Source organism: Mercenaria mercenaria, chromosome 15, assembly GCF_021730395.1.
Source record: "Mercenaria mercenaria strain notata chromosome 15, MADL_Memer_1, whole genome shotgun sequence".
Classification (NCBI taxonomy): domain Eukaryota; kingdom Metazoa; phylum Mollusca; class Bivalvia; order Venerida; family Veneridae; genus Mercenaria; species Mercenaria mercenaria.
Window position 1 is genome coordinate 22445076 of NC_069375.1, and position 23729 is coordinate 22468804.

The window sequence follows — 23729 nt, forward strand, 5'->3', positions numbered from 1 at the left end:
CAAGAACAATTTGTTCTGGAATGGTCTCCCCCTACATATACAGTCCAGCCCCAGTTTGATTCTATTCACTGAGAGGCTGGGCAACTGTACTGTTTATCATCAGTACCAGTAACCTTCTAATCTATATCTATGTTTCTATCTTAGTAATTGTAGTTCTTTTTAACTTTGCACCTAATGAGCTTGCTCATCTTTTAGCAGTAGCGCCTCTCAGTTGATTGTTGGGCAGTACACAGTAGATGTACATGTAGATAGAGACGTGAAGCAAGGGAAGTAATCATGATATATCTGAATTAAGTAAAAATATTCGATTAATTTCCCTTTGGCTTTTAATCAGGAGACATATTCCGTATTCGTTAATATCTGTTTTGATTTCAAATACACTTGTCATATATATGATTTATGATAATTTAAGCAAAATAATGCCGATTCATTGACATGATATATCTACTAATTTGAAAAACCATACACCTGAGTTATCTGTTCAAAGTAACAGGTGTTTACAAGCATCCCGCCAGAGGACGCTCTAGTGACGTCACAGGCGCGCGCTGTTTAACAATTGTTTACAACGGATATTCAATTAATGAAATTAAATGATTTTGCCATTGCATACGTAAATATAACATTTGTACAAGTAAAGTTATGAATGAGGAATTATAAGGTAGGTGCATATGTATTTGTTATTGATATTTAGCTTTGTGTAAATTGATCGATAAACAAAGGAACTCGTGGCCGACGTGTGTTACTAGGTCACGCTTGAGTGAGCGCGAGCTGTCAAAACTGAAAAAACGTGTACACTACGAAAACACCTGCCGCATAACCACTTAAATACTTTGACGAAACTCGTATTGAAATAAAGTAACAAAATGTGTGCAATCGTGAATTAATCGTGTATCAGTTTTGTTATAAAGCTGTTGCTGGCAATTACTTTTGTTTCCAGATCTCCAGTATGACAGGTCTACAGGGAGACAGGCTCCAATTTCTTCTCCAGTCTCCAGTAGCTGCCTTGAGATTTCACTGTCAGACCGCCAAAATGCTCCAAAATACATGCAATTAGCATGGAATATGTAAATCAGTTTCCAGGCTACCCTTACTCATTTGGCTTATCGGGATGACTATCCTTACTCATTTGGCACATAGGGATGACTTACTTTATGATCTGATATTTTATAGTTGTCATCCCTCTAAGTCGTGATGGAGACGGCGACAGTCAAAAGTTATCACGCTGTCCCGAAACGTCCTATTATTTGGACTATTTCCAGGCCAAACTGATCATGAGGTGCAGGGTTTGAGCCGAGGCAGGGACCAGATTTACATAAATTTTCAAAATTCAAATTACACCTTGGTACTTAATTTAAGATATTTCCAGTATACATGTCACTAGCCTGACTCGTATGATCTGATGTAGTTGCCATCCCTCTGTTACGAAAATGAAGACATTCAAAAATCCAAAAAAGTCATAAAATACTGGCCAGACTTACTTGCTCTAATAAATTAAACACTCTTATACGTGTAGAAACTTCAGATGAGTTGAATATAATGCAAAATTTCAAATAATAGTCTTTTAATCTGTGAACAGTTTGAAGTGTGAGGTGATATCTACCCTGACACCGGTTTCAATACACAGTCTGAGCAGACCATCGATGACACTAAATTTGCAGAAACAGAACAAAAAATATACATTCGAAAAAAGACAGTAGGGCAATTTAATGCTTTAATGTCAGCATAGATTCATTATCAGAGTTGTAATCAAAACAACATGGTACATAATAACATATATACCAGAATATGTTCCCAACAGATTTCATCAATTTTGGTGATTTCCTGACAAAAATATGCAGAATAAGTTTGGACATGATGGGACAGTGACAGTCAAAAGTTTTCATGCTGCCCCGAAGCGTCCTATTATTTAGACTAACATGTCACAATCAAAAATATATCCTGGCTGATAGGTTTGGTTCAGCTCATATGAGTTTGAGACTCCGCACCAGGGATAAGGGGTTCTGGAAATACACAAATATGCACTACTCAAAATAATTTTTTGGGCCCCCATGGCCGAGCGGTTAAGGTCACTGACTTCAACTCACTTGCCTCTCACTGAGCCTTACTCGCGGTGTTGAATTTTTCATGTGAAGGATCAGCCAGCTGGATTTGGATAGGTTGGTGGTTTTACCCAGGTGCCTGCCTGTGATGAAATAATGCATGGAGGGGCACTTGGGGTCTTCCTCCACCGTCAAACTCAAAGCTGGAAAGTGGCCATATGACCTATTATTGTGTCAGTGCAATGTTAAACCAAACAAAAACAAAACCAAACCAGAATATTTTATTGTCAAGGACAAAAACTATGGCCTACCCATCAATATCTCATATTGCATTTCCATCAGTAAATGTTAAAAAGATCTTATAACTTCAAACTTAGATATATGTCTCAAAGACATTTTCTATCCTCTCTTCAGAACTAAATTGTATTTTCCAACCTTTGTAATACTTTATGAGTTTCTGGTATTTGTTTTCAGACTGAACTTGGAGAGCACTGCCAACTGTTGATTGGATTCTGTTGGATGATGCACAAAATTCCAAAATAATTTCAGAGGACTTGAGGTAAATTGAAAACTACCTGAAAGTTACTACTTCGCTAGTTCTCCAAGAGATATTTGGTTTGGTCTGTTACCCGTAGTAGAGTTAGCAGTACTCACAGTTTAGCAGTGCTTGTCCACTAATATCTTTTAACGGTGGTATCACTTGCACAAAATAAAGTTGTCACTTCCCATCAATCATTCTGTGATTTTGACTTGTCAGTCTGTTCATATTTTTATTTAGATCCACTTTTTCTAAGAAAAAACAATAAGAGCTATAGCTCTGAAACTTTGCACACTTGTTAATCATCACTAGATGAGTAAGTAGGTATAAAACCATAACCCTCACTTGCATTTTGTCAGAATTATGCTCCCTTTGGTACTCAGAAAATAGGAATTTCTTGGTTAAAAATTTTGTTTAAGTCCACTTTTTTCAAATACTGGAAGAGCAGTAGCATTGAAACTTTGCAAACTTGTTTATCATCACTGGATAAGTATTAAGTCCAAGAACCATAAATCTGGTATGTAAGTTTTAAGAATTATGGCCCTTTTTGCACTTAGAAAATTGTATTTTTTGGTTAAAATTTTTGTTTAGGACCACTTTTCATGAATACTGTATAAGAGCTGTAGCTTTGAAAGTTTGTACACTTATTGTCAACAGGTTAGTACATATTTTTAGCTCACCTGTCACGAAGTGACAAGGTGAGCTATTGTGACCGCTTGATGTCCGTCGTGCGTCGTCCGTCGTCCGTCGTCCGTCAACAATTTCTATAAAAATCTTCTTCTTGAAAACCACTGGGCAGAATTACACCAAACTTCACAGGAATGATCCTTGGGTGGCCCCCTTTCAAACTGTTAAAAGGATTGAATTCCATGCAGAACTCTGGTTGCCATGGCAACTGAAAGGAAAAACTTTAAAAATCTTCTTGTCCAAAACCACAGGGCCTAGGGCTTTGATATCTGGTGTGTAGCATCATCTAGTGGTCCTCTACCAAAATTATTCAAATTATCCCCCTAGGGTCAAATATGGCCCCGCCACGGGGGTCACATGGTTTATATAGACTTATATAGGGAAAACTTTGAAAATCTTGTACAAAACCACATGGCCTAGGGCTTTGATATTTGGTATGTAGCATCATCTAGTGGTCCTCTACCAAGATTGTTCAAATTATCCCCCTAGGGTCAAATATGGCCCCATCCCGGGGGTCACATGGTTTATATAGACTTATATAGGGAAAACTTTGAAAATCTTCTTGTACAAAACCACATGGCCTAGGGCTTTGATATTTGGTATGTAGCATCATCTAGTGATCCTCTACCAAGATTATTCAAAATATCCCCCTAGGGTCAAATATGGCCCCGCCCCGGGGTCCCAAGTTTTACATAGACTTGTATATATATATATTATATAAAAGTTTAAAAATCTTCTTGTCTGAAACCACAACACTTAGACCGTTGATATTTGGTTTGTAGCATTGTCTTATGGTCCTCAACCAAAATTGTTCAAATTGTACCCCTTGGGTGAAAAGAGGCCCTGCCCTGGGGGTCCCAAGTTTTATATAGACTTATATAGGAAAAAAGCTTTAAAAATCTTCTTGTCTGAAACCATAAAACCTAGGCTTTTGATATTTGGTATGATGCATTGTCTAGTAGTCCTCTACTAAAATTTTTCAAAATATGCCCCTGGGGTTTAGGGTCACTTAGTTATTGTGTGAGTTATGTAGGAAAAATACCTAAAAAATCATCTGATCCTATTTCCAAGACTGTTTAATTATAATTACCTGATGACCCCAAGTAATATGATGTCACTTGACTGTGACCTTGACCTACTTTCTTGTTTTTTAAGATACAGCCTTGAAATTTTGATGACATACACAGTTTTGCACACAAATCGTAAAACTGAATTTCATTGACCATGAATATGACCTACTGACTTTCTTAATATTTTATCATCAGTTTGACATTTGAAACATGTAGCTCATATTACTCAGGTGAGTAATCCAGGGTCATCATGACCCTCTTGTTTGTTTTTGTTGGGTTTAACATCACACAGACACAATTATAGGTCAAATGGCAACTTCCCAGCTTTCATGGTGGAGGAAGACACCAGGTGCCCCTCCGTGCATAATCCATTATTTCATCACGAGAGGGTACCTGAGTAGAACCACCGGCCTTCCGTAAGTTAGCTGGATGGGTTCTTCATATGAAGAATTCAACGCCCTGACTGAGGCTCGAACCCTCATTTGTGATGGGCAAGAGATTCGAAGTCAGCGACCTTAATCACTCAGTGGGCCACAGAGGCCATGGTTAGTAAGTAAGTCAAGAACCATAACTCTCTCTGTCATTTTGTCAGAAATATGGCCCCTTTTAACTTGGAAAAAAGAGGTATTTCTTAGTTATATTTATTTAGGCGCATTTTTTTAACTCTACAGCTTTGAAACTTTATACTTTTTTGTCATTTATAGGTGAGTTAGAAGGTTAAGAACCATAATTCTTTTCTTGCCTATTGTCTTTTAGAAGCACTTACAAAGAAGTGTTGGGATCCACAGGCAGGGCAGCTCCTGTTTTTAATTTTCTAAACAACTACCATTAGACAGATAATAGCATTTGTAGCAAGTGCTATAAACTTAGGTCAGCCACCAGAGGGAACGTGCAGCTAGACTGTTTTTGTTCAGGGCTGTAGAAAAGCTTTATAAGCTCTGGAAAGGTATGCATGTTTGCAGTTCCGAGTTCGACAATGTCTACAAACTCCTGCCACTGCACTTAGAGTATTTCAGGGTCCATAATTATGATAGTGATCACAGAGGCACTCCATCTTGTGATGGCCATAGAAAGCACATTGATCATCATTCTTGATGAAGTTAAGCACAGTAAGGTTGTCCAACACATTGAACAGTGTCAGTGAAGTGATCTAGGATATCTTTTTCAAAGGACTGTAGGAAGTTTGAAATCTGAAAATGGAGGCTCGGATGTGATACCACACTCCTGCATAATTGAAATCTCCTTTGTTTAAGCAGCAACTGTCAGATGATTTTCATTTCCTTATTTTCTTAACACCTTGTCTACTTGACCACTGACTTTACCAATATGACAGTCAGGATGTTGGAAGAGGCTTAGAGTGGCCACATTTGGGAGGACATCAGCAAGTAGTAACAGATTCCTGACAGATTCCATGTTTTTTTTTTCCAATGCTTTTAGAATACCATGACCTTGAGGGTCTGAGCTGTTTTGCTAACCTTTAGCTCCCACATACCTCAAACACAGGGTCACATACTTGATTGTTGTTAAGTCAGTCACTTCATCCACCATGATTGAAAAATACGGACTGACCTTCACTGTTCCATTCTGGTCACACACAAAAACAGAAATCCCAACTAATGAATGTTGAATGTTTTGCTAGTCTAAGGTTTTGTAATGATTCAGAAACTACACTGATATACACGTCTGTCAGCGATGTAAATGAAGGTTTGTTGTCTGGTCGGTACTTTTAGAGCATTATAGACAACCTTCTCAATCTCAGTACCGATTTTTATTGTCATATGTTCCATGTTTGTTTCAAGGAGAGAATAAGAGACTGACTGCTTTTGCTTTGCACTGGCCTTATGTTCTTTCACTTTGTCAATTCTTAATGTCTTAGAACCCTTCTCTACCAACATGTTAGAACTGTTATATCCCCATGATCAGTTCTGCTGACAGATTGTACATTGTACATAAGCTTGTTCAGTTGCCTCAAGTTTACTTCTCAGCCATGATTTTGATCTTCCACACGTTGCCGAACCCCACCTTGTGTTTTGAACCAACCTTGTGTTTTGGAGTATCTGTCTTGTCAGTGGTTGATGTGTAAGGTACATTAGTCTCTTGCTGAGGTGCACTACACAAGTTTTATACATTACATAGTAGTTATGACCCAACTCAAGTGCTGAAGCTGCAGACTGGTTTTCAAGTAAACCCAGTACAAAGTTCAGTTTTGTAAAATAGACTGGATAAAGTTGTATGGGTAGTGTCATTGCATTTACCTATTGAACCTTAGCAATGCAGATTTGGTAGGAGCATGGTGTACTGCTGGAAGGGACAATTTACATAAATTTTCTCAGGTATTAAGGGTTGGTCCAGTAGTTTTGTCAGTCTGAAATTTATGTGATTTTGTCTATATCCCAGGGCAATTTTCATTGTATGTATAACTATCCAAATTGCTACAGGTTTCCTTAAATAGTTATTTAATCATGCTAAAATGGCCTCCTTGATATTGTTGCCAGCTGGGAATCAATTTCCGCTTTTGAAGAAAGTTTTATAGCTCAGTAATGAGTTAAAAAATAAGCCCCTCTACATTTTCTAAGCAATTTGATCCACTTTAGAAATCATGACACAAAATATGACCAACTCAGTAAAACATCTCTTCCGAAGGTATGTAGTATCTTGGCAAGATCTCTCATTTGGTATAATATTATATGGCTTTGCCATTTAAATTGGGGATGGGGGAGGTTATATAATGTTACCCATGTCTGCTAGTGTGTGTGTGTGTGCAGGCATAAGTCCATTTGTGCACAAAATCTTGTCTGGCCAATTTCTTTGATTTTGGAAGTTTGACACAAGTAACTTAAGCACAAACATTCAACATGACTAACCCTTACCCTGCTTAATTTTTCTATAATGAACATGTACATCTTTCAATTTGGGCAGTACCATTAACTGTTAAAAGGGTTGCTTACCAAAAAGATACTGACTGAATAGTGAACAGTGCAGATCGTGATCAGACTGCATGGATGTGCAGGCTGTTTGGCTGCAAAGGCAGAATCAGTCGTGTCCAGCATGATAAGGGCTAGGGAATGTGCAGTGTGCAAGACCCCAATCTAAATGGTCAAAGTTTCCCTATAGAAGTCAAAGATTTTTTTGTCTTAGCCTATAACTTTTGTATCAATGTATGAATATTCATATAACTTGCCACTATTGGGATGTTGTTTAAATTTAGGTATTTATCTTATCTTATGCGGGAGCAGGTGTTGTTTATTTTAATCATTTGAAGTGGGTAGTCGAGTGTTTTTCATGAAAAAGCTCAAGATAAAGTTTTACTATTTAAAATTATTTGACTATAATTATGTGAAGTTTGCAAATCTGACCATTAAAAGAAAACTAGGATAACAGATTGCAATACATACATGTACTGATGTATTCTGTTGCAATGTACTGATGGTATCCAGGAGCTGACATAACCTTGGGACAGCAGAATTGGATACATCAGGAAGAGTATTTATCATTTAATTCCCACCCCTGATTTATTGTCATGGATTCCCCATGGGTAGGCAAAACCGCCATATTACTTGGTTGTGACTCAAGTAAGGAGTTTGCTCTTGACTGAAAAATTTGATTAAATAAAAAGAACTTCTTTGTCTATGTGACCTCACTTTCGTACTATGGGTATTTGTTTTATATTCTTGGTTCTAAGGATTTAACCAAAGCAAAATCTCACATACATACTGTATAATTTCATTCAAGAATTGAAATCTTAGCAGGAAATTTCAAAATGTGAAATCATATTGACATCCTACACTGGCACATTTGCATTTCAAAAATAAATGAGCCGCACCATGAGAAAACCAACATAGTGCATTTGCGACCACCATGGATCCAGACCAGACTGCGCGGCTCAAATATTGTTCTCAGCTATTTTGTTCGACATTCATGGCAGTGATAAAGTCCGAGTGCAAGTACTTGCTCAAGGCCTGTCCACAACTTGAAGTGGGCAATGAATGTAATTTTTACAGAAGCATGAAGGAGCCAAAATTATTAGGCCTAAAAAACATAAAAATTAATATAGTATTGACATATTGTATACATTTGCATTTATTATTGTTTTTGCCCCGTCCGTCCTTCTGTCTGTCTGTCACACTTCATTTTCGATCAATAACTGGAGAATCATTTGACCTAGAACCTTCAGACTGTCCTCTCAATTACTAGTGCAGGGCTTATGGAGTAGACAACCCCTGTTGTTTCTGGTGTCACTCAATCAAAGGTCAAGGTCACAGGGGCCTGAACATGGAAAAGCATTTCCGATCAGTAACTTGAGATTTGAGAACCACTTGACCCAGAATGTTGAAACTTCATAGGATGATTGGACATGCAGAGTAGATGACCCCTATTGATTTTGGAGTCACTCTATTAAGGTCAAGGTCATACTGGACAGAACATGGAAATCCATTTTCATTCAATAACTTGAGAACCATTTGACCTAGAACCTTCAATCTTCATAGGGTGATAGGATTTACAAAGTAGATGACTCCTATAGTTTTTGGGGTTACTTGATCAAAGGTCACAGGGGCCTGAACATGGAAAACTTGAGAACCATTAGGCCCAAAATGTTGAAACTTAGTGGGATGATTGGACATGCCGAGTAGATGATCCCTATTGCAGCCAACCATCAGTGTCTCTTTGACTTTTGCTCCTATCCCCTATTGACCTCTTGCCTATACAACTATGCATTGGGGGAGACTTGCGCTTTTCTACAAAAGCATCTTCTAGTTCCCCTTTAAAACTCTGCTAAAGTTGGAAATTTGTTATGAAACTGGAGAAAAAAAAACTCCAGAGTAATTGGTTTAGCTTACCCAATTTTCTTTAGGCCATATTACATTTAAATACACCATGGCCTGTCTGAAAGATATACAGGTCCATACTGCCTTTGCAATAATATTTTAACAAATAATTTGGATGAAATGCATTTTAAATCATTCAGAAACATCTCTTAATGTATTTTGTTGAAGGAAATTTTCATCTGTGTGGTACTTAAAGGAGTATTTATGAATTTTTCTTTCTGAAATAATGAATGTTATTATATTGATAGTATCGCTGTAATAACTGGTTTGACAGTCCATGTTTTGTTTGTACCTTTCACACTGTAGGACGGCACACTTTGCAGCAATAAAATGATTTTTGAGGCTTATTTAACCTAAAAGTTTGAAGGGTAGATAAAATCAGTAACTTCAGAATTGTTAGTCAGATTTTCTCTAAAGGGATTTAACTTTTGTATGCAGCTCGGATTTTGTCCTGATTTCAATGACCAAGTTGTATTGTAGTTTAAGGGGGGACATCAAACTTTATTGTGTTGATCCATTTCAATTGCCCGATAAAATCACATATGTGTAAACAAGCGTTCAAATTGACCATTCGGTTTCAATAAAGTCATTGTTAGATTTTTCATTATTTGGTTGCTGTCAAAAATGTTGACTGGTTTGTAAGAAGTTTGGATAGTTGTTAAAATGATGTCTTTATTTTCAACTTTCGTATCTGTCTTCGTTTTTTTATTTTTAGCTATTTCCTTTAGTTTTTTCAGTAATACAGTAAAACTTGGCATTTTGGTGGTTATTTAAATTGTTTTTGGCAAAATATTTAGACTGGTCTGTATCTTGTTAACCCTTACCCTGCTAATTTTCTATAATGTACTTGTCCACCTTTCAAATTTGGACAGTAACATTAACTGTTAAAAGGGGTGCTTAACAAAAATATATACATGATCTACACTGGTCGCATAGGCAGAATCAATCCTGTTTAGCATGATAATGCACCTGTCAAAATTTTGCCCGCCCGGGGGAGCGGCGGGCATACACGGGACTTTAGACAGAAGGCCATTCCCGACAGGCGGGAATTAGACAAACATTTGATGTACCAACAAGGCTCTAGGGTGGGATTTAGACAAAAAAGGTTGTCTCTAGGGTGGGGATTTAGACAACAATATTTTTGAAATGTCAGATTCCCCTGGGTCAGCCCGCCGCCCCCCTGGGCAGGCAAAATATTGACAGGTGCATAAGCATTAACATACTTCAGGCAGAAAAAATTAAATATTCAGACTGATCCTGTTTGTATCTAAAATTTAGTTTTAAGTTAATGATGGGTGTGTCATTTCTTTGCAGTAACTTGGTGTTTTAACCCTTAGCCTGCTGCAGGCGAATTTAACAGCCTTTGCAAACAGCTTGGAACCAGATCAGACGCCGATTAAATCGGCGTCTGATCAGGTTCCAAGCTGTTTGCTACTCTGACAATATTTCTTCCAATTTTGGAGCAAATTGAATGAACTTTACAATTTTAGCAGACGACATTTCCAGCAGACGACAATTTATCTAGCATGCTAAAGGTTAATTAGCTACTGCCAGAATGTTAGGACTGAGTGTGTTTACTTCATTTATACCGTGTTCACACTAGCAGAATGGTTTTATTTTTATTAGGCACTAATTGGCTATAATTGGTATTTGACATTCAAAACCCATCAAAATATAATCTAGTTTGCGTCCACACTTGGCAAAGAAATGTGGTTTAAATATATACATGTAATGTTGGAAGTTAACAAATATCTTGCAATAAGCAAAAAAGGTTACAAAGAATTGAGGCTAACAGAAACAAGAAGGGGTCATCAATATTTAAATTTCTGTGTTCATCTAAGAATTTCTGTTCATTCCATCTATTGTCCATTTTGAGCGTCAGCATGACTCCATATCGCAATTTAATGTTTTTGTTTCAACAACAGTCCAATTACTTTTGCCAGCCACAGCATCAATTGTTTGATACAAAAGAGAAACACATGGTATTCTTCCTCCAAAAGGTAAGATCTGTGGATTTGGGATTGTAAAACCAGTTATAACCCACATTTGCGTTCACATTTGTAAAATAATGTAGCATTACTTTTTAATCGTACGTCGCACGCTATTTTACACATAGGCGATTTCGAGATACATGTTGATGTGTATGCAGCTATTTAAATTATTAGTAACTGACGTCCGTGTATGTTTTTACTACAGTGATTAAAAAATTTAAATTACAATTTTCCCCGTTTAATTTTTAGGGTATTTATAATCGTAAAATACATAAAAAATCGAATTATCATCAACAAAAATGACGAAAAATGTAACGTTACGCGTAACAAGATGTTAGTACGGCAGTCGGTTTTTTGACGATAAATCTGTCAATTTTAAAGATATCTGGACAAAATAACCAGCAGACGACACTGAATTTTGCCGCGCATCATTCAATGCGTTTATTTCACGTCATTTCCATATTTATTCGCTTTAACAAAATCTTGACGGCTTTTCCTACAAGCGTTACGCTCGTCATCCTGGTGCGTATTTATTCAATTATACCGTAATAATTTATCGGAAAAAATACCAAAACTTATACTATCATAAAATGCATACATTAACAAGTATGTACATGTTTAAATCAATAATCATTAACAAGTATTAAACGACTACGGTATATTTAAAAAAATTACATACTGAAAATGTTACGTCAAAACGTCCATTTCAAAAGTGAGTTTTCCCATTTTATGCGAGTTATTATTGAAAGTTGGCATTGATCTTTATAGATGGCTAAAAGTGCATTGTATGAACTTTCTAAAGATATCTGACTTATCTTGTTAGTATAAAACTTTCATGAACCATCATTATGTGAAAAAATTACATCGTTTACAATAAAGCTGCAAATATTAGATTGCATAACGTTACGTCGTATAATTTCACTTTGCTGTACATAAAAACGCAACGTTTTTGATAATTTTATTATTCGATTTCCATTAAATAACTTTAAAGTATTTGGTTCATTTTACAAATTTGTGACGCATATTATAGATCTTTATTATCTTTCTTCTATATTTTCAGTATCTTCGAAATAATCTATTCTGAACATTGTGCCTAGAAGTAAACTTAAAGTATGAACGTCTCATCTATGATAATTTGAACAAATCACTTTTACATTTAAATCTAAGGTCCAGTCCAAAAAATGAAAATAAAATAATGTTCTGTAAGAAAATTGTACTGGACCTATAAAGAAAGAGAACATTGCATGGCAAGCGTCATTTTATTTGGTGTGCCACGAAAATGGAAGTATTTTTAAATTACTTTCTCAACGAATTTATATTACATATTCCTACAGACCTACCAGCTATGAACTAATCAAATGTTCTGTTTCCCGTTTAGTTTTTCATAAAAACCAGTGTTGTAAGTGGTAATATACAGGTCTATATGAATGCATTACATTCGAGGAATTGTAATACCGTGATAAAATTAAGGCGATCAGTTAGCCTACGAAGTTTAAATAAATAAAAGTAATACTTTTTATCTACACTTAAGTTAGGACAATTTCATTTTGCATTTTTGCTCGGAGTCGATTTAACATGATTTTATCATATCATATACGCATATGCATGTATGTATAATTATACCACTTTCAAAAGTAGAACAGCCACTCTTGGATACTTTTCTAATATAATAAATCAAAGAGGGGAAAATATACTTTTATGTTCTAATGAGCACACAAAAAGAATAAGAATCATTAGGCACAGTCATGGTGTCTTAATTGATAAATTTCAAATGAAAAGAAGTCTGCTTCGTCCGCAGTCCCTCACTCACATAGTCACACAATAACTGCTCCCTCGCGTAGGTCATTTTGCTGGTTTTTTAAAATGTTATACAGCAGTAATTCGGTCAAAAATATGTTTCCGCAGTGTAGCGTAGTCGTAAAGATCTCTAATAAATGGAGTTTTTTTCCATTTTAGCGCATTTGCGCGTAATCCCGGGAACAAAAAAAGAGGATACCATTCATTATTATTTCTTTTTTTTATTACCCCAAAAACGAAAGTATGGTGTTTATTCTGCGGATCGCTTTATGAAATGCGGCAATATGAGGGTACTTATCTTCAGTTGACTTGTATTCCACTGCATACTTATCAACACCCTTTTTTTCTTTTTCGTTTTCTTAAAGCATATTCATAAATGTCTTCTTGGACTATAAGGTCTATAACGGAGTGAAAAACTAGAAACTGTATCAAAAAGGACCTGAAGCAGCTAAATTGTATATTAAATTTCTTTCATAAGCATATAACGTAGATTAATGTATGTTTTGACATACTTATCTTTATATATCATTCAATTGTTGTGTATTTCGTTTGCTAATATAAAATTCGAAAAAGTTCGTACACAGCTTAGTGTCCGAATTTTAACTATAGCCGTCCAATTTTTAGTGTTTCGTTTTTTTCGCTCTATTTTTCCCGAATAAATGTGCAAATTGTGTATTATTTACTGCGGTAATAATAATAGGTATAAATGAAGATACATAACAAAAAATGAAATGCAACATTCAATCGACCATTCAATCCATCCGCGTGTCTTTTGGCAGTCGAATAGCCAATTAGTATGCACGGATTCATGACCAGTTGGTAATTAATTACTCGGTCATTCATTTAGTCAGCCTGAAAGATTGTTCCTTCAGTATGTCCGTTTATCTGTCTGTCTTACTAGAAATTACGTCGGTCAGTGTCTATACGTAGTTGATATACTAATGTTATGAATTTTGTCAATGATTACTCTATCTTATTTGATATTTACACAAATGAAGTGTGATACCCCCCCCCCCCCCCCCACATCCCCCACCCCGCCCTTGTCTGAGCATTGCGGAGAGGCGGGAGTGGTACCGCCAAAAGAAAAAAAAACGGCTACTTGAACAGAAACGTGAACGCTAGATGCAGAACTGTGACTAGGATGTGAAGTTTCAAGGTTTTCCGCACAAATATAAAATATAAAAAGCTGATTTGACATTTTGATGCTTTACATGTATTTTGAATAGGTATAAAGAAATCATCAAACTTAGATACCGAACTATGTTTTTTTCCTGCTTATAATTTTGTTTGTTTGTTTTGGGTTTAACGCCGTTTTTCAACAGTATTTCAGTCATGTAACGGCGGGCAGTTAACCTAACCAGTGTTCCTGGATTCTGTACCAGTACAAACCTGTTCTCCGCAAGTAACTGCCAACTTCCCCACATGAATCAGAGGTGGAGGACTAATGATTTCAGACACATTGTCGTTTATCAAACAGTCACGGAGAACATACGCCCCGCCCGAGGATCGAACTCACGACCCCGCGATCCTGTTTATAATACGCGGTCTTTAATAAAGACAATAAACAAAATTTAATCGATAACGCCGTTATTTATTAATTTATTATGATAGTGCACACAATGTTTATAGATCTATGTAAGTTTGTCCAAAGCACTGAGATTATTAAACTTTTTTTAACATTTTATTTCATTTTGAGCACGAAATATTTTTCATTTGTATTGTCGCACATGATGTGAATAAAAAAGGTGTTTCTTTAAACGGTACTTAAGCTGGTTGAGAACTGTTTATAGGGCCTAAATAATTTCTTTATGACATAATAACTTCCCAATCGTTGTTTAACGTAAGATAACACGTCTTTTGATTTTTTATGCACAAGAATATATGAGCCGCGCTACGAGAAAAACAAATATAGTGCGGTTGCAACCAGCATGAATCCAGACCAGCCTGCGCATCACGATCCATTCTGTTCGCTAACAGTTTCTCTAATTCCAAATAGGCTTTGAAAGCGAAGAGTATGGATCCCGACCAGACTGAGCGGAGGTGCAGACTGGTCTGGATTCATGCTGGTCGCAAACGCACTATGTTGGTTTTCTCACGGCACAGTTCATACTGAGTGATATATTGTTTCGTATAAGAAAGAAAAAATCGGGTTATCCTATGATAAATCAAACTTGCGAATTGGTTCTTTCGATTCTAACAAGACATACTAGTATTAACAGTGTTAGAAAAAAAAGGTAACTACGTTTTACGACCGTGCTACGCACCTGGATCGGATGACGTCACTGCAAGCACAGGATTATCGCAAAATAACCGTTGTCTGATTTTCTTCTATTTGTAGGGTTATTTGTTGGTCGTGTTAGAATTACATTTTTGGTGTTGTTTTAAACAAAAGTCAGAGTATAAAACTGAATTTAGCATGAAAAAAAGTTTTAAATCCACAGGACCTGTTATATTCTTAAATGCATAAAAAAAAATTCAAATATTTTCGTGCGACAGCACTGCCTCTTTGTTGGTTATAATCATCCTGATCACTGGCTAGGTTTGTTAACGTCCGGAAGTTGATATTTATGTTTGCGATCAACACGGTACAACATGATGAAATTAATTGCAGTTTAAAATGCATATATATTTAATTTGGCGGTAATAATTAATGATAAAAAACATAAAAAAATAAATAAATAACAATAACAATGTGTTCAAAGCAATAACTGTAAATTACGATACCATTAAAGAATATGCAGATTTATCACAACGCATTTTTCGCTATTTATTTTCTCAATTAGTAATTTGTACGTCAAACTGACGTCAAAATGACGTTACGCATTTGTGCAAAATAGCGTGCGACGTACGTAATGTAGTATTAAAACCACCTCCCGAGGTAGTTTTAATGCTACATTACAGAAACCACTTGACCTTTACAAAATTCACGTTTTACACCACATATAGTGTGGACGCAAACGAGTTTAAAAAATAAACCCAAGTTAATGTAGGATTAAAAACGTAGTCTGAACACGGTATTAGTAGAGAAAAGATTTTCGAGTGCAGACTGGTGTAATTAGTACCAGTTTAAAGTAATGAAAACCTGCCAACTTTATTTTACCCCTCCAAAAATATATTATGCTGCAATTAAATGTACACTTTTGCTAAAATATTGAGTGGCCTTTTTCTCTTGATGGACTAGGCAGCAAGTAGTGAAACTCTTTTGAACTTTCAAAACTTGATGACATTTTAATTTACTAAAAGCCAGATGTCTGATACTTACAAACAACCAAAGACATGCAGTTATTTGATCATAAACCATGTAAAGCCTCCTCAGTGCTCAGTCTTTTATACATTACTAATGATTACAATTTAATGACTGTTTAATTAGAATTTGATTAATGTTTAAGCCTGTTAGAGTTTCTTCCCTTTGATCAAAGGAGTTGTCACTCCATGCAAGAAGATAACATTATAATTGATGCTGCAGTCTTATTCAGACACGTTATAATGTACATGTATTTCACTATGATTTAAGAAAACTTTCCAGGAAATCTTAGAGCGCAAGGATCCCCCATCATTAATTTTACTGTTCATACATTGCATATTAGCAATCTTTATGAAACTGGGGGGCCTCCGTAGCCGAGTGGTTAAGGTATCTGACTTCAGATCACTTGCCCCTCACCGATGTGGGTTCGAGCCTCACTTGGGGCTTTGAACTGTTCTTGTGAGGAAGCCATCCAGCTGGCTTATGGAAGGTCAGTGGTTCTACTCGGGTACCTGCTGGTGATGAAATAATGCACGGAGGGGCACATGGGGTCTTCCTCCACCGTCAAAGCTTGAAAGATGCCATATGACCTATATTGTGTCAGTTTGAATGTAAACCCCAACAGAACAAACATACAAACTTTATGAAACTTGTGCTACATGTATATGGCCGCAAGATCTTAGTCAAGTTTGATAATTGTCAAGATTGCTCAAACGACACAGGAGTTATGACCATTGAATTGTTAAAAATTGCATACAGTAAACCTCACTTACAAGGAACTCGGATATAAGGAACACTCGGTTATAAGGTACAGTTTCCAATTCCCCGATGCAATTCCTTCTTTATTCAATGTAAAAATCCTCGGTTATAGGGAACTCGGTTATAAGGAACACTGGGTTATAAGGAACACTTTTTCTAGCCCCAAAGTACGAAATTCAATAAAAAACCCCTCGGTTATAGCGAATAGACATAAACAATAAAAACTACTGAAAACCGGAAATAAACAGGAGAATTGCTGATGACGCCAGATTAACGTCGGCACTTTCACGGGCTTTCATGCACATGAATAAAAACAAATTACCCGTATTTCATTTCTATGGTCTTTAGTTTGTTAATTCACGGATACGATAAAAAATTTATATATCATCATTAACATTTACCAAATACTAGACGATAGTATACTTATATTTACTCAAGATTATGTTAAGAGCTTCATGAATTGGGTATTTCATGTTAAAAATAGTGAACGAAAATCAGTCACTGTCACCAAACCTTGGGATTTTAATATTGGTCATTACTAGTCTAGATTCACGATGGAAATATCCTAAATAAATGTGCTAATTACGCGTGATAAACGATGGCAAACAGTCCAGTTTACCAAATTTCCAACTGTAAAAATTATAGCAGGTGCTAAAATGGACAATAGCAAAACTATAGGTATAATTTACACTTTAATCCTTAGGTATGGCGCCGTTGTAAAGTGTGTGCAAAATGAAAATCTCAGCATTTTTAGCTCATCTGATTTTTAGAAAAAAAATGATGAGTTATTGTCATCATTTGAGCGGTTGTCGGCGTTGGCGTTGCCTGGTTAAGTTTTATGTTTAGGTCAGCTTTTCTCCTAAACTATCAAAGCTATTGCTTTGAAACTTGGAATACTTGTTCACCATCATAAGCTGACCCTGTATAGCAAGAAACATAACTCCATCTTGCTTTTTGCAAGATTTATGGCCCCTTTTGTACTTAGAAAATATCAGATTTCTTGGTTAAGTTTTATGTTTAGGTCAACTTTTCTCCTAAACTATCAAAGCTATTGCTTTGAAACTTGGAATACTTGTTCACCATCATAAGCTGACCCTGTACATCAAGAAACATAACTCCATCTTGCTTTTTGCAAGATTTATTGCCCCTTTTGGACTTAGAAAATCAGTTTTCTTGGTTAAGTTTTATGTTTAGGTCAGCTTTTATCCTAAACTATCAAAGCTATTGCTTTAAAACTTGCAACACTTGTTCACCATCATAAGTTGACCCTGTACAGCAAGAAACATAACTCCAGCCTGCTTTTTGCAAGATTTATGGCCCCTTTTGGACTTAGAAAATATCAGATTTCTTGGTTAAGTTTTATGTTTAGGTCAACTTTTTCTCTTAAACTATCAAAGCTATTGCTTTGAAACTTGCAACACTTGTTGACCATCATAAGCTGACCCTGTACAGCAAGCAACATAACTCCATCCTGCTTTTTGCAATAATTATTGCCCCTTTTGGACTTAGAAAATCATTTTCTTGGTTGAGTATTATGTTTAAGTCAACTTTTCTCATAAACTATCAAAGCTATTGCTTTAAAACTTGCAACAGTTTTTCACCATCATAAGTGGACACTGAACATCAAGAAACATAACTCTATCCTGCTTTTTGCAAGAATGATGGCCCTTTTTAGCTCGACTATTCGAAGAATAGTCTAGCTATTCTACTCACCCTGGCGTCGGCGTCGGCGTCACACCTTGGTTAAGTTTTTGCATGCAAGTACATACAGCCATCAATTAAAGGCATATAGCTTTGAAACTTATTTTTTCTTTTTCTAGGTCAATTACCAACCTCTCTGGGTCAAGTCCCATAACTCTGACATGTATTTTGAGCAAATTATGCCCCCTTTTGGACTTTGAAAATTCTGGTTAAAGTTTTACATGCAAGTTTCTATCTCCAAAACTAATGCAGATATTGAACTGAAGCTTCACATGTGCCTTCGGGGTTATAAAACTAGTTGATAGCAGCAAGTCCCATAACTGATATGCATTTTGGTCAAATTATGCCCCCTTTTGAACTTAAAACTCTTTTGATATTTAACCTTTTTGGGTAATATTTTCCTGCTTCTGGGACAATATTTCGAATAGTCAAGCTTGGCTGTCTTACGGACAGCTCTTGTTAGACTTAGAAAATCATGGGTAGGACAATATTTCTATTACACAAAAAAAATCAGATGAGCGTCAGCACCCGCAAGGCAGTGCTCTTGTTTATATTAGTATTGATGGCTATTCATATAACATGTAGTCTAGCAAGGTAAGGGGAGTAACTGCAACATATCTTAGTCATATGTAGCACTCTCTAAAAAGGAGATAGAAATAACCAACAAAAATATACACAAATTACGGTTATTCTTACATTTTGGCTTAGTTTAGGTTCAACGCTGTGTTTAACACTTTTTCAGTCATATACATGCAGGCAGTTTACCTTTTCATCTCTCCATTCCATACCTCATGTTTTTTATTTCGATGTAAATGAGATGTGGAGCCAAACTTGGTAGTCCTGTTTGGCGCCATATTAACCTTTACTGTGTTGGTGCACCGTAAAACCCAAATAAATAAATAAATAAATAAATTATCATCTCTCCAGGAAACCGGTAGAGATTTATGGTCGGCCTGGAGTGTGAACACATAGCCCTTTTCAAACGTCGGTCAAATAGAGTTCGCTATACAAAATGTGTTCTTTATACAAACCTCAATCCCAAGGAACTAGTTCACTATACGTATATAAGGAACCTCGATTATAAGGAACAATTTTTAGAGGTCCCAAGCTGTTCCTTATAAGCGAGGTTTACTGTATTTGAAATACAGTAGAGGTCACATTTCTTAAATCTACACATTATTATTTTTTGCCCAAAGATCTTGAAAAATTGTGGCAGGGCTAGAATACAATAAATTTTTTTGCACTGTTTAACATTACTACTGCTGAAATCAATTCTGGCAGTTTTAGTTGACAAAGACATGGGCGGCATAATAGTGTTTGAAACTGTCAATCATTCTGTTGTCGCACTTATTTACAGAACTCCAGTAGTTTCCATTCAGTAACAAGAGCTGTCGGAGGACAGAAACCTTTAACTATTTGAAAGCCTTGTCACTTACAAAGTTGAAAACCTAACAAGTACAAAAACTCCCCCCTTTTATGATGCTTAATAAGACAACAGATTACACCAAAAAATTGCCAAGTTGATAAAGGGGCATAACCTTGTGAAAAAAGCAGAACAAGAGTTATGGGACATCTACACTGTAAGTCATACCGTAACAGTGTGAGAAATTACGTTCCATTCCCATTAGTTCAATAACCAGCTGGATTGGCCATTTGGCTTGTTAGTTAAAGTTACTTAAGAGTTGCAAAACATGAAAATTTCAGCTCTCTCACTTGAACAATTCTTATCCAAATTTTTACCAAACTTGGTCAGAAATTTTATGGGCATCACATCTTGACCAAGTTTGATAACCAGCCAGACTAGTTGCTAGGAGTGATTAAAATTATGAAAGTTGAAAGTGTCCTCTCAATTACTAGTGCATTTATTCTTTGATCTCATCCTATTTATATCAGTTATATGGAATGTGTATCTCTTATAGATTTAAGTCCAGTTTGATTGCCTGCCACCTTAGAGTTACAGTAAATATTAAGAAAATATAAGTAAGTGTTTGTAAAAGGTCAAAAGAAAGTTATGATGAGCTTATATTGTGACATTTGTTTAATAATATCACACTTACATCTGTACCTAAAGTGTTCAATTTTTTTTCAAGTAGATTGAAACTTAGTAATATACACCATCAGCTTGAAGTACAAATGAACTAGAGTTTCATGTCCAGGTATTTTTAGAGTTTGCCACTTTCTTGCACTCCTGGTTATGCCACTCGTGAAAATATTTTTTCGTTAGAGATTTCAGTCTTAACACTGAAACAAACAAATATCCCCCATTATTTCAAATACTTCCTTCTATGAAGCTACAATGACAATAAAGGAAATAAAGTAAAAACAGATGTTTTTTAAAAAGAATTAAACTAACAGTATTGTCTGTATTTAGTATTTCACCTGATGTAACTCTTATTGGACTATAATATAAACTAATGAGAGTTGTCTCTCTTTGTTTAAATATTTCATTGGAAGCCTTCAAGAAAGGTCAAACAAGATTGATGAAATAACACTAGAACTTAGTGCTCCTTGATTATATAAAAATTGCTACTACATAATAATAAATTATAAAGAAACTATAATATTCTGTAATTTAGGTGAGCAGCATAGCATTATTGTCCTGTTGCTACAATGGTAGTGCAGTGTTCCTTCCCTTTGATTAAAAAAGAGAAATAAATGGTGTTGTCTGCATGTGGGATCAGGACCTCTCTTAGGAAGAAAAAAAAAGTGCAGTAATGATTGAAAAGGGGAAAAATCACACCAAAAACAGTAGTAATTAAAACCCAGCTTTGAAAGTTCTTGGGTTCAATTCTGAGATGGATGCAAGTTCAAGAGATCGAGAGAGGTGGGTAGTGGTGGTGTGTGAATAAAATCCTTTGTACATCTGAAATTTGTGGGTGATACCTTGAGCACAACTGAAATTTTGACAAATGTTACATACAGAATCTCTCAGGATACACTCCCTGGTAATTTCTACAGATGTTATATCCTGCACGAAAAAATGTGCATTATCCCTCAGTACAATACAAACCCCTGAGATTTAGCTGAAAATGCAGCAACATTCATGAAATGAACTGCAAATTGAGGGCTCAGAGCGAAACTAGTCTATCTGCTTCTATTTCTATATACACTTAGACTAGTTTCGCTCTGAGCCCTCGAAATGCCTGTGCTAAAAATAAGTTGATTGAGGACACGTTGGTGCTGCGGAAAAAAGTACAAGAGTTTCATGCACAAGAATTATATTTTTCTGATGTTTTGCCATATTTAGATGCTTACATTATTTAAGCTACATGTACGTATAAAATATACACATTTTAAGATTCAGAAAATATATTTTTACCTGTTGCACATTAATTTACAGAAGAACTGAAAAAAAGCTATATATAATACCGAGATTGAGACCGTGATGAATAAACTGCATTTCATGGTCATACACTTTTTTTTTTTGGTATTAAAGAATAATTTGAGAATTTTTTGAAGAATATTTTCATACGAAATTGCCTGTACGTTTGTCCATCCAGATGTTTGTCTGTCAGAAAAAATGTCCTGCATATCTCAAAAGGTATTTTATTATTCAATGTGCACCAGAGGTTTTGGTTGGGATTTCACTGTGTAAGACCAGAGTTATTTCCCTTACTATATTTTCCAAAAAATATAGTTAGGACATATTTAGATCAATCTAGAAAATGTTTAAGCTGGGGCTTTATCCCTTCTTTAGGTTTTATTTGAGATTTACCCGCTCCTCCTCAGCCCCAACTCCCCTCCCCCTACCCCCCACCCCCCCACCCCCACAGAAAAAAAAGAATAAATAAATAAATGTTGACTTATACACAGCTGATTTTAGTTTTTATTTGAATTAAAATGTTTGATGTTATAGTAAGTTTAAATTGTTACTATGGAATGTCAGAACGAAAGTAGCAAAAAGGAAATATTGGGAGGAAACTAAAATAGTATTGGGAAGGCGCTTAAAAACAGTTGTTAAATCCCCCATATTAAAACAGTTCTTAAATCACCGGTGATTTACTTCTACCTAGAGATCATGTAAGGTCAAGTTTAGTCTGTAATTCTGCTTTTTCACCTCATAAACTGACCACAAACAACTTGTCATTAGATAAGTCATGGGCAATATACAGGCACATAAAAAATCCCACCCCTTGTGAAAGATTTGGCATTAATAACCATGCTATTGGTTTGCATGGTTATAATCAGATAATAACTTTAAAATTACGCTTTTGTTAAATAGTGGCAAGTCGTAAAACACATAACTATGACTATGAAATACCTTGTGTTTAAATACAAGTGTTAAATATTTGTATTTTATTATACAGTTTTTATCGCTATTCTTTTATCTAGGATCTGGACCCTATGGCTTTATGTTACTGAAGTGTCAGTGGTCACATTTCCCCATTACTGTATTTTGAATACTATGACCACAAGCTATGTTTCATGACCAAACAAAACTCCACAAAAGTTTCATTTTTGAGTGATCAATTTTATGTGATTTAAATTGATCGTTCTGTGTTGAATTTTGATAAAACGTCTTTGGTATTGTTGACGCGTCAGCATCACGAAAGCTTGCATGTGATTTTGAAGAATTTCATGGTTTCGGGCAAAAAAGGAAATCTTCAAGCTATAATTATAGTTCCTTTTATATTACTCTTGTGAATTTTGATCTGTTTGTGGACTCAAGTTTTTATTTTGCACTTAACTTTTTTTCCTGACCATGAGTCCAGAACATGACATGACCTTCAAGACTTCTGTACATAGTGTGTGAACAAGTACATCCTAAATCTATAAAAATATTTGTATTTTATGTCAAAATCTAGGAAATACAGATTGACCATTTCCAACTTCGGAATTGGTCCTGGTAAAACATACAGGAAAAAAATATTCATAGTTATAACCAGGAAAAAATTAAATTCAGTATTTGTATGAGTACTGAATCTGATTTAATTTGTTAAGGAAGTACTAATACTAAATCTAAGTTTACATTCTTTGAAAGTTGTTTTTATACATGAAAAATGAAGGTTTTTATGAAATATTTAGGTTAAAATTATTGGTCCATATCTATCGTTGCGAAGCCAGTCAAGGGGAGGGG

General features: G+C 35.7%; 1 protein-coding gene across 1 annotated transcript in view; it reads left to right on the forward strand.

The window, feature by feature from the left end:
• Positions 1-547: 547 nt before the first annotated feature.
• The window catches only part of LOC123548240 (uncharacterized), a 71343-nt gene continuing 48161 nt past the window's right edge, over positions 548-23729 (forward strand). The window contains exons 1-2 of the mRNA XM_045335406.2: positions 548-658; positions 2514-2598. The gene's annotated coding sequence lies outside the window, so the exon portion shown is untranslated. The remainder of the gene's footprint in view (positions 659-2513; positions 2599-23729) is intronic.